Source organism: Macaca mulatta, chromosome 15 (genome assembly GCF_049350105.2).
Source record: "Macaca mulatta isolate MMU2019108-1 chromosome 15, T2T-MMU8v2.0, whole genome shotgun sequence".
NCBI lineage: Eukaryota > Metazoa > Chordata > Mammalia > Primates > Cercopithecidae > Macaca > Macaca mulatta.
This window is the reverse complement of record NC_133420.1, coordinates 106,419,131-106,429,710: the sequence shown is the minus strand read 5'-3', so window position 1 is coordinate 106,429,710 and position 10,580 is coordinate 106,419,131. Positions and strand designations below refer to the sequence as shown.

Here is a 10,580-nt window from a genome sequence, read left to right as displayed (position 1 = left end):
TCCTTTACATCCCTTGTAAGTTGGATTCCTAGGTATTTGATTCTCTTTGAAGCAATTGTGAATGGAAGTTCATTCCTGATTTGGCTCTCTGTTTGTCTGTTACTGGTGTATAAGAATGCTTGTGATTTTTGCACATTGATTTTGTATCCTGAGACTTTGCTGAAGTTGCTTATCAGCTTAAGGAGATTTTGGGCTGAGACAATGGGGTTTTCTAAATATACAATCATGTCATCTGCAAACAGGGACAATTTGACTTCTTTTCCTAACTGAATACCCTTGATTTCTTTCTCTTGCCTAATTGCCCTAGGCAGAACTTCCAACACTATGTTGAATAGGAGTGGTGAGAGAGGGCATCCCTGTCTTATGCCAGTTTTCAAAGGGAATTTTTCCAGTTTTTGCCCATTCAGTATGATATTGGCTGTGGGTTTGTCATAAATAGCTCTTATTATTTTGAGGTACGTTCCATCAATACCGAATTTATTGAGCGTTTTTAGCATGAAGGGCTGTTGAATTTTGTCAAAGGCCTTTTCTGCATCTATTGAGATAATCATGTGGTTCTTGTCTTTGGTTCTGTTTATATGGTGGATTATGTTTATTGATTTGCGAATGTTGAACCAGCCTTGCATCCCAGGGATGAAGCCCACTTGATCATGGTGGATAAGCTTTTTGATGTGTTGCTGAATCCGGTTTGCCAGTATTTTATTGAGGATTTTTGCATCGATGTTCATCAGGGATATTGGTCTAAAATTCTCTTTTTTTGTTGTGTCTCTGCCAGGCTTTGGTATCAGGATGATGTTGGCCTCATAAAATGAGTTAGGGAGGATTCCCTCTTTTTCTATTGATTGGAATAGTTTCAGAAGGAATGGTACCAACTCCTCCTTGTACCTCTGGTAGAATTCAGCTGTGAATCCATCTGGTCCTGGACTTTTTGTGGTTGGTAGGCTATTAATTATTGCCTCAATTTCAGAGCCTGCTATTGGTCTATTCAGGGACTCAACTTCTTCCTGGTTTAGTCTTGGAAGAGTGTAAGTGTCCAGGAAATTATCCATTTCTTCTAGATTTTCCAGTTTATTTGCGTAGAGGTGTTTATAGTATTCTCTGATGGTAGTTTGTATTTCTGTGGGGTCGGTGGTGATATCCCCTTTATCATTTTTAATTGCGTTGATTTGATTCTTCTCTCTTTTCTTCTTTATTAGTCTTGCTAGTGGTCTGTCAATTTTGTTGATCTTTTCAGAAAACCAACTCCTGGATTCATTGATTTTTTGGAGGGTTTTTTGTGTCTCTATCTCCTTCAGTTCTGCTCTGATCTTAGTTATTTCTTGCCTTCTGCTAGCTTTCGAATGTGTTTGCTCTTGCTTCTCTAGTTCTTTTAATTGTGATGTTAGAGTGTCAATTTTAGATCTTTCCTGCTTTCTCTTGTGGGCATTTAGTGCTATAAATTTCCCTCTACACACTGCTTTAAATGTGTCCCAGAGATTCTGGTATGTTGTATCTTTGTTCTCATTGGTTTCAAAGAACATCTTTATTTCTGCCTTCATTTCGTTATGTACCCAGTAGTCATTCAGGAGCAGGTTGTTCAGTTTCCATGTAGTTGAGCGGTTTTGATTGAGTTTCTTAGTCCTGAGTTCTAGTTTGATTGCACTGTGGTCTGAGAGACAGTTTGTTATAATTTCTGTTCTTGTACATTTGCTGAGGAGTGCTTTACTTCCAATTACGTGGTCAATTTTGGAGTAAGTATGATGTGGTGCTGAGAAGAATGTATATTCTGTTGATTTGGGGTGGAGAGTTGTATAGATGTCTATTAGGTCTGCTTGGTGCAGAGATGAGTTCAATTCCTGGATATCCTTGTTAACTTTCTGTCTCATTGATCTGTCTAATGTTGACAGTGGAGTGTTGAAGTCTCCCATTATTATTGTATGGGAGTCTAAGTCTCTTTGTAAGTCTCTAAGGACTTGCTTTATGAATCTGGGTGCTCCTGTATTGGATGCATATATATTTAGGATAGTTAGCTCTTCCTGTTCAATTGATCCCTTTACCATTATGTAATGGCCTTCTTTGTCTCTTTTGATCTTTGATGGTTTAAAGTCTGTTTTATCAGAGACTAGGATTGTGACCCCTGCTTTTTTTTTGTTCTCCATTTGCTTGGTAAATCTTCCTCCATCCCTTTATTTTGAGCCTATGTATGTCTCTGCGTGTGAGATGGGTCTCCTGAATACAGCAGACTGATGGGTCTTGACTCTTTATCCAGTTTGCCAGTCTGTGTCTTTTAATTGGAGCATTTAGTCCATTTACATTTAAGGTTAAGATTGTTATGTGTGAACTTGATCCTGCCATTATGATATTAACTGGTTATTTTGCTCGTTAGTTGATGCAGTTTCTTCCTAGCCTTGATGGTCTTTACATTTTGGCATGTTTTTGCAATGGCTGGTACCGGTTGTTCCTTTCCATGTTTAGTGCTTCCTTCAGGGTCTCTTGTAAGGCAGGCCTAGTGGTGACAAAATCTCTAAGCATTTGCTTATCTGTAAATGATTTTATTTCTCCTTCACTTATGAAACTTAGTTTGGCTGGATATGAAATTCTGGGTTTAAAATTCTTTTCTTTAAGAATGTTGAATATTGGCCCCCACTCTCTTCTGGCTTGTAGAGTTTCTGCTGAGAGATCTGCTGTTAGTCTGATGGGCTTCCCTTTGTGGGTAACCCGACCTTTCTCTCTGGCTGCCCTTAAGATTTTTTCCTTCATTTCAACTTTGGTGAATCTGGCAATTATGTGTCTTGGAGTTGCTCTTCTCGAGGAGTATCTTTGTGGCGTTCTCTGTATTTCCTGGATTTGAATGTTGGCCTACCCTACTAGGTTGGGGAAGTTCTCCTGGATGATATCCTGAAGAGTGTTTTCCAACTTGGTTCCATTTTCCCCCTCACTTTCAGGCACCCCAATCAGACGTAGATTTGGTCTTTTTACATAATCCCATACTTCTTGCAGGCTTTGTTCATTTCTTTTTCTTCTTTTTTCTTTTGGTTTCTCTTCTCGCTTCATTTCATTCATTTGATCCTCAATTGCTGATACTCTTTCTTCCAGTTGATCGAGTCGGTTACTGAAGCTTGTGCATTTGTCACGTATTTCTCATGTCATGGTTTTCATCTCTTTCATTTCGTTTATGACCTTCTCTGCATTAATTACTCTAGCCATCAATTCTTCCACTTTTTTTTCAAGATTTTTAGTTTCTTTGCGCTGGGTACGTAATTCCTCCTTTAGCTCTGAGAAATTTGATGGACTGAAGCCTTCTTCTCTCATCTCGTCAAAGTCATTCTCCGTCCAGCTTTGATCCGTTGCTGGCGATGAGCTGCGCTCCTTTGCCATGGGAGATGCACTCTTATTTTTTGAATTTCCAGCTTTTCTGCCCTGCTTTTTCCCCATCTTTGTGGTTTTATCTGCCTCTGGTCTTTGATGATGGTGATGTACTGATGGGGTTTTGGTGTAGGTGTCCTTCCTGTTTGATAGTTTTCCTTCTAACAGTCAGGACCCTCAGCTGTAGGTCTGCTGGAGATTGCTTGAGGTCCACTCCACACCCTGTTTGCCTGGGTATCAGCAGCAGAGGCTGCAGAAGATAGAATATTTCTGAACAGCGAGTGTACCTGTCTGATTCTTGCTTTGGAAGCTTCCTCTCGGGGTGTACTCCACCCTGTGAGGTGTGGGGTGTCAGACTGCCCCTAGTGGGGGATGTCTCCCAGTTAGGCTACTCAGGGGTCAGGGACCCACTTGAGCAGGGAGTCTGTCCCTTCTCAGATCTCAACCTCCATGTTGGGAGATCCACTGCTCTCTTCAAAGCTGTCAGACAGAGTCGTTTGCGTCTGCAGAGGCTTCTGCTGTGTTTGTTATTGTTTACTGTGCCCTGTCCCCAGAGGTGGAGTCTACAGAGACAGGCAGGTTTCCTTGAGCTGCTGTGAGCTCCACCCAGTTCCAGCTTCCCAGCAGCTTTGTTTACCTACTTAAGCCTCAGCAATGGTGGGCACCCCTCCCCCAGCCTCGCTGCTGCCTTGCCAGTAGATCACAGACTGCTGTGCTAGCAATGAGGGAGGCTCCGTGGGTGTGGGACCCTCCCGGCCAGGTGTGGGATATGATCTCCTGGTGTGCCTGTTTGCTTAAAGCGCAGTATTGGGGTGGGAATTACCCGATTTTCCAGGTGTTGTGTGTCTCAGTTCCCCTGGCTAGGAAAAGGGATTCCCTTCCCCCTTGCGCTTCCCAGGTGAGGCAATGCCTCGCCCTGCTTCAGCTCTCACTGGTCGGGCTGCAGCAGCTGACCAGCACCGATCGTCCGGCACTCCCCAGTGAGATGAACCCAGTACCTCAGTTGAAAATGCAGAAATCACCGGTCTTCTGTGTCGCTCGCGCTGGGAGTTGGAGACTGGAGCTGTTCCTATTCGGCCATCTTGCTCCGCCCCCGGGTGCAGGATTTATTAACAGGAGATCCAGGGCTCCCCAAGATCTGGTCTCAATCTAATTTTATAAAGTAATGCCTTAACTCAAGCTAAGTACAGTGCACTTACATTCTCCAAAACGTAGTATTTCACAAGGGCTGTCTTGACCCAATTTTGAAGTCATGGCTAGAAACTCTCAATTCCTCTTTTAGGACGATTTGCTAAGTCTCCCCCCTCCCCCAACAAAAAAAGCAAGCACTTTTCTTATCAGGTTCCTACTCTCTGGGGCCGTTAATCATCTCACAAAGGCCCCCATTTAGGGAGCTTTCACACTCCTGTACCAGATACTAAACAATAGTCTCCATGCTCTAGAGCTGTGTAATTAATTATTCAAATTAGCCAATCCCTAGAAAGCCCCAAAAACCTAACTACCCCTATATACCCTGTTTGGTTATATATAACCTACTATACTGTTTGCTGTACATAAGCTGCCTTTTGTAGCTCCTGCTTGCTGTAAGCCTGTCCCCTAGTATAATCCTGTGCATGGGCCTGTGCAGCAGCCTCCTCTAATTTGGAGCTGTAAGTGACAAAGAATCCTGCCTCTCATCATGTGCCAGTGGGCTGTGTTTGCTCATCCAAAGATCTTCAAATTTTACAAAACACACACTTGCTTATTTGTGCCTGTCCTTCTCTACCTGCAGACACTTTCCCTGTTTTGCTTTGTGTACATCCTCCTACCTGACTTCACCCTGAACTATGAAGAATCCGTCCTTTTGATTCAGAGATGAACCTGAAATTCTTTACCTTCAGGGATCCTTTTCCATGTCTGCTCATCTGTCCTCTTGCCGATCTTTGGGCCATTATTAAAGCTCATGTCCTGTGTTTTGAATTCCAATGATTTGTAAGCAGACCTGTTGTCCAGTGAAGGGAAAATCATTTGATAAGATATTATTTGAAAACACTGTAGTGTTCTAGTTTCTTTGAATTCCTTGAAGACTGGCATGAGGCCTATTACAAGGACACCCCCACCACAGATACTACTGAATTCAATTCATTGGAGTGCTGCCATACAGCTTCAAATCTGCCTGAAAGTGACAAGTCACATTCTGGCCATCTTGATGCTTCTTTCTTCTGTCCTCTGGTGTGGAGACTAGAAGGGTTGCAGGGAAGACGAATGGGATGGAGGAAAAGTACATGTTGAAAGGAAGGCTTGTAGGCCTGCTCCAGTGGAAATGGGTGAACAAAAGCAAGGCAATAAGAACACTACATTTCCAAAATACTTTAGGTTAATTTAGGGTAGGGACACACAGAAGGTGGTCAATAAACATTTGCTGAATGCAACAACCAGATTTCAGAATCCTAAGTTTGCTGTTCCAGGGTCATGTCACATTTGAGTTGCATGAACATAAAGGCCCACCATGGGCTGAAATTATTTTTATTGCAGGTAATTTGCCTCTCTGAATTATTCACATGGTAATTAAGTTCACTTGGCTCCTAATTACATAAGATATTGTTTTAAAAACAAAATCCTTGTTTCTTTGTAATGCATGAGTTGTGGTATTTTTCCCCCTGTAAGATTCTTTGAAGTCTTCTTCTAAAATACTTGAGTTTAAAAGAAAAAGAAAACTAATGTTTTCTCTTGAACTACAATTAATTGAAGATACAAGATGCTGAACAGATATCTCTAAGGAAAAGATGATTTTATTTTATTTTTAAGGCAAAGTGTTATTTATGCTGGCAGATTTGTGTAACCTAACTATCATATGGCAAATTACATGAATTTAATGATAAGAAGTATGTATATCCAAAGAACACACAAGGACCAGAACTGGAATAAAAAGCTACAGTGAATGTAGCTCTCAGCATGGCTATCCTCCCTGTTCTCAAACTTTCTTTCTCTCTCTCTCTACCTCTACCTCTGGGTCTACCTCAAAATGGCATCTCTCTTGCATTCCTTATTTGTTTCCCATTGGCCACTCTCCTACTCACCCTGTAGTCTAATTCTGGAGGCAGCCAATCAAATAGGCTCACCTCATGGCCAGCCTGCCTACTGAATCCTATCCATTTTTCCAGTTCACCTCCTGAGATTGGGCTGCCTTAAGTCTGATGCACCTTTCTGATGTAATAAAGGACTTCCCTGCTCAAAGAATAACCAGTACTGCTCCCCTGAGCTGTTGACAAAGCTGTTGAAACTACAAAGCGATGCTGAGTGAGTGATAAGTTCATTCAACACAGTCATTTTCATCTTTCATTTCTCCATGATGGGAAATAGGAGCTGAAAACCTACAATGACTCTACTCTTCCAAAATCCCTAATCAAATGGCAGAAATTCTCATCTTTGGTTTATTTCAGCAGAATTTTAGGGTGAGTCAAACCTACTGATATTTATTAAGCATCTATTTCTTCCCAGAACTTTGCTGTATGTTCTAACACAGCCAGAAACATGACAAAACTACAGAACTAGACAAGAGTTTACGAATTCTTTGTCATGTTAGAGATAAGAAAAATTTACATTTATTTAGAATATCTGGCTCTTAAAGAACTTTTAGAGCCAGTCAATGATATAAGACATAATCCTTCAAACAGCTTTAAAAAAAAATTTTTTTTAAAAAACCCAAAGCACATTTTAATCCTTTATTACATTAGCAAACACAGACTTCAAATTTTACAGGAATTCAGAGAAAGAAAAAATTACTGTAAGGTGGCCCCGGCTGAGCGAGGCAAAGAGAAATTGGGAATGGTGATGAAGGCTTATGAAGGCACAGCTTCCGCCTTGAGGAAGATCTCCGGGAGGAGGAGAGTTGGGTACTAGGAGAGAGGCCCCAGTGAGGAGCATGAAAAGCAAAGCTGGGTAGGTGGGATCACTTAATGGACAGCTTTCCATCAGACCACAGAGCCTGCAATTCCTCCCAAAAGTAAACAAGCCATTATAGGTTTTGAAGCAGGAAAGAAACATCATGAAAACAGTATTTCAGAAAAGGACATCCGCCATAGCATGGTGGTTAAGGGCACGAGCTTTGGAGGCAAGCAGGCTGTGTCTGAATCCTGGCTCCACCATTTTCTCGGTCTGTGACCCTGGGGAGTCACTTAACTGTGTCCTCACCTTCAAAATGGGAATAATAATAGTTCTTACCTCACCAAGCTATTAAATATTTGGAGGAGTAAGTAAATTAATATTTGTGGTGTATTCGGAGCAACACTTGCACTTATTACCAGTCTAATGAAACCAGATATTAAGGGTGTAGGGATCCAGCTCACAGAGATTAGTTCGATGATTTCTGGCATAAATCAGAGGGCAGAGGGTGGTGGTTGAATCTAGGACCACGTGGTAAGGAATTCCAGCCGGTGCACCCAAAAAGGAGTGTGGGCTTAGTAACTGAGCAAGTCTGGGGCTGAAATAGAATAAAGAGTTAAAGGTGAACCCACAATGCTGAGAAGATACTGGGTTCATCAGTTATTTTGGAGAAATAAACGTCAAGCATGAGAAAATGGCTCCCTGCTCCAAGCAGGCCTAGGCGCCTGCCACCAGTATGGATGCTCGCTGCGTGCTGCAAAAGGATCTGGTTAAAGAACTCAGAGAAATTCAGATAGGTGAAACTGATTTCCATGGAAACCTAGTCATGCACTAATGACAGTTGTGATGGCGTTGCTGCCAATAATTTTGCAAACCTGAGGCTTCCCAGTCTGGGAAAACTGTAGGACCCGCACCCAGTGCAGACACTCAACCTCTCAGGGTGGCAATGAAGCTTCCAGCGTGAAATACCAAGGGAGCAACCAACAAAAAAGCAGAGCCCCCTCCCCAAACCCTCAGAGAATCCTGTGACCAATTCCAGTTCCGATTCCGAAGATAAAGGAGGCATGATTTTTTTTGGAGAAAAAGGCCTTCGGTATAAAGCAAAACAAAGCAATGCCTGGAAAACACATGTCAGCTTGTTCCTTAGAAGACGTTCCCTCCCAGGCTCCAACTCACAATCAAGGACACCCCCCAAGGCATACATTCCCAGATGTTGCTTCCAAGAGAAACCCTGAACAGAGAGCTCCTCTTCTCACCAAGTTCCTTGGTCCCTTGGCACTCTACTCATGATGGAGGAGGAGGAGGAGGAGGAGGATGATAAGGACATGTTGGTGAGAAAGAGCAAGACAGTGGATGGCTGCATGAACGAAGATGACATGCCCAGGAGTCATCGCTCCAGTTCATCCATGACCCTTCTGCATATAATTCACCCAGTGGAAGAAATCACAGAGGAAGAGTTGGAGGCCAACTGCAGCAATTCTCCAAAGATATATATTACCTGGGCTCTACTTGTTATCAATGCTGTCAGAAAACTATTGCTACCAAAACAAACTGCAGAAACCCAGACTGCTAGGGCATTCAAGGCCAATTCTGCGGCTCCTGCCTTCCAAAACCCTTATGCTGAAGAGGTCAGGGATGCTCTAGTGGCATTGCCCACCTTGTTGAGGAATCTCCAACTGCAGTTTCTGCCAGCAGCAAGACTGTGCGCAACTGATATCCTGGTGTATTTCGCCAAATATCCTGGCCCTGGCAATGCTCACGCTTACTTGAAAAGCCTGAAAGAGGAATTTGAAATGCAAACATAATATCTGCAAAATTCACAGCCCGCCATCCATTTCTCAAATCTCTCTTGTTAACATTTTCTATTTTGTCATTGATTGAAACCCAAGTTAAGAATCTGTGATGAGTCTATTGTATAAGAAACTCCAATCAAGTTAATCTCACTAGACACACGTTTTCTCGAATATCATGAAAAGTATATTGCTAGTTATACTTCGCTCTCTGCAGTTTCTTCTCTGTTCCCCACCAACCCCCACATCATACCATGCCTCTAGTAGTACTCTCCCACTGCTTAGTTTCTGAATTATTTTTAAATGACAATTTTATGCAAGTATATTTGATTCTACTGGTGTTGAAATAGCCCTGGAATCTACTCATAAAACCCAAGCTTTTAGAAATACTGTAGCAATATTAATTAGATCTTTTAAATTTCAGAGAACTTACTCAAAAACAATTGGTATGATTTAGTGTTTATACTAGTCGACATTTTTAACAGGATCAAAACAAAAAAGTCTTAAGATCATGTGGAAAAATTAGGCAATTGTTGCAGAGTGGAGTGTATTACTTCAGATGCTTCTCATGAGAATATTCCAAGTTAGTGCTTGTTATACAAGTTGTCGCTGTTGAGATTTAGTTGCTAATTTCTTCTGCCCTAAGCATCTAGCTTACACAATCATGATCCAAAGGTTTGTGGGCAATGGTATATGTAAAATTATGATAGAAAAGATATCTCTGGAAATTACAATAGTGAAACTTCAGGAGTAGGCTGATTTGAATTTTTCGTATAAAGTTTTAGTATAATTGTAGTTTGCCAAGTTTATTTTTCATAAGTAACGTATTTCAAATAAATTCTTGGGCCATTTTTTGTGGAAACTTGATATTAACAGTCTACAGCTCTTTGCATTTGTTGAAGAAATAAGCTAGGCACAGGGTTTGCGTTTAGATTTTAAGCACTTTTATCGGGAGAAAGAACTGCCTTTTTGGAGATTTGTAACTTTCAACAGTTTGTTACCTTGACATCTCTGCCAAATTAGTTTCTGGGCAGATTTCCTGTGTTGCTACTCCCCTCCCCTTTTGCATTAATCAAGTTGTTTAGTAGAGGTGAAATCTAAGTGTTTGTGTGTCCAGTTTACTTGCTGGGCCCATTCAGTATTTGATGCATAGTTGGGCCTTAAATCGGTAAGTATAAATACAACTTTTGATCTGTAATACTTTTATACAAAGATTATTTTAACAAACGTTTTGTTCTTAAAAGAAAATGCATGTTTTCATGAGTTGGAGTAAAATTATCCACGCACATTATTTATACTAGCCACTCATCCCCAGAAAGATTCATAAACCCTCCCTAGCCCCACTTCCCACTGTTTCCCATAGCCCCCTCAATCTGGGGCTATAATATGCTCTGTTCTTTTCATTCCTCACTTATACGTCTAACCACATCCTCAACCAAAATTTCCCTAGATGTAATTTTATGTCCCAATTTACCTTGCTCACCTCATTTCCCTGAAGTTTCTTCTAGTTCCCACTACACCTGGTGGAATCTAAATTACAGGTGTCAAAATAGCCACATACAGGGTTCACAACACTTGATA

At 41.5% G+C, this 10,580-nt stretch overlaps 1 pseudogene; it reads left to right on the top strand.

Annotated features, from left to right (window-relative positions):
- Positions 1-7,945: 7,945 nt before the first annotated feature.
- Positions 7,946-9,101, top strand: LOC100427334 (cell division cycle-associated protein 7 pseudogene; annotated as a pseudogene).
- Positions 9,102-10,580: the final 1,479 nt, after the last annotated feature.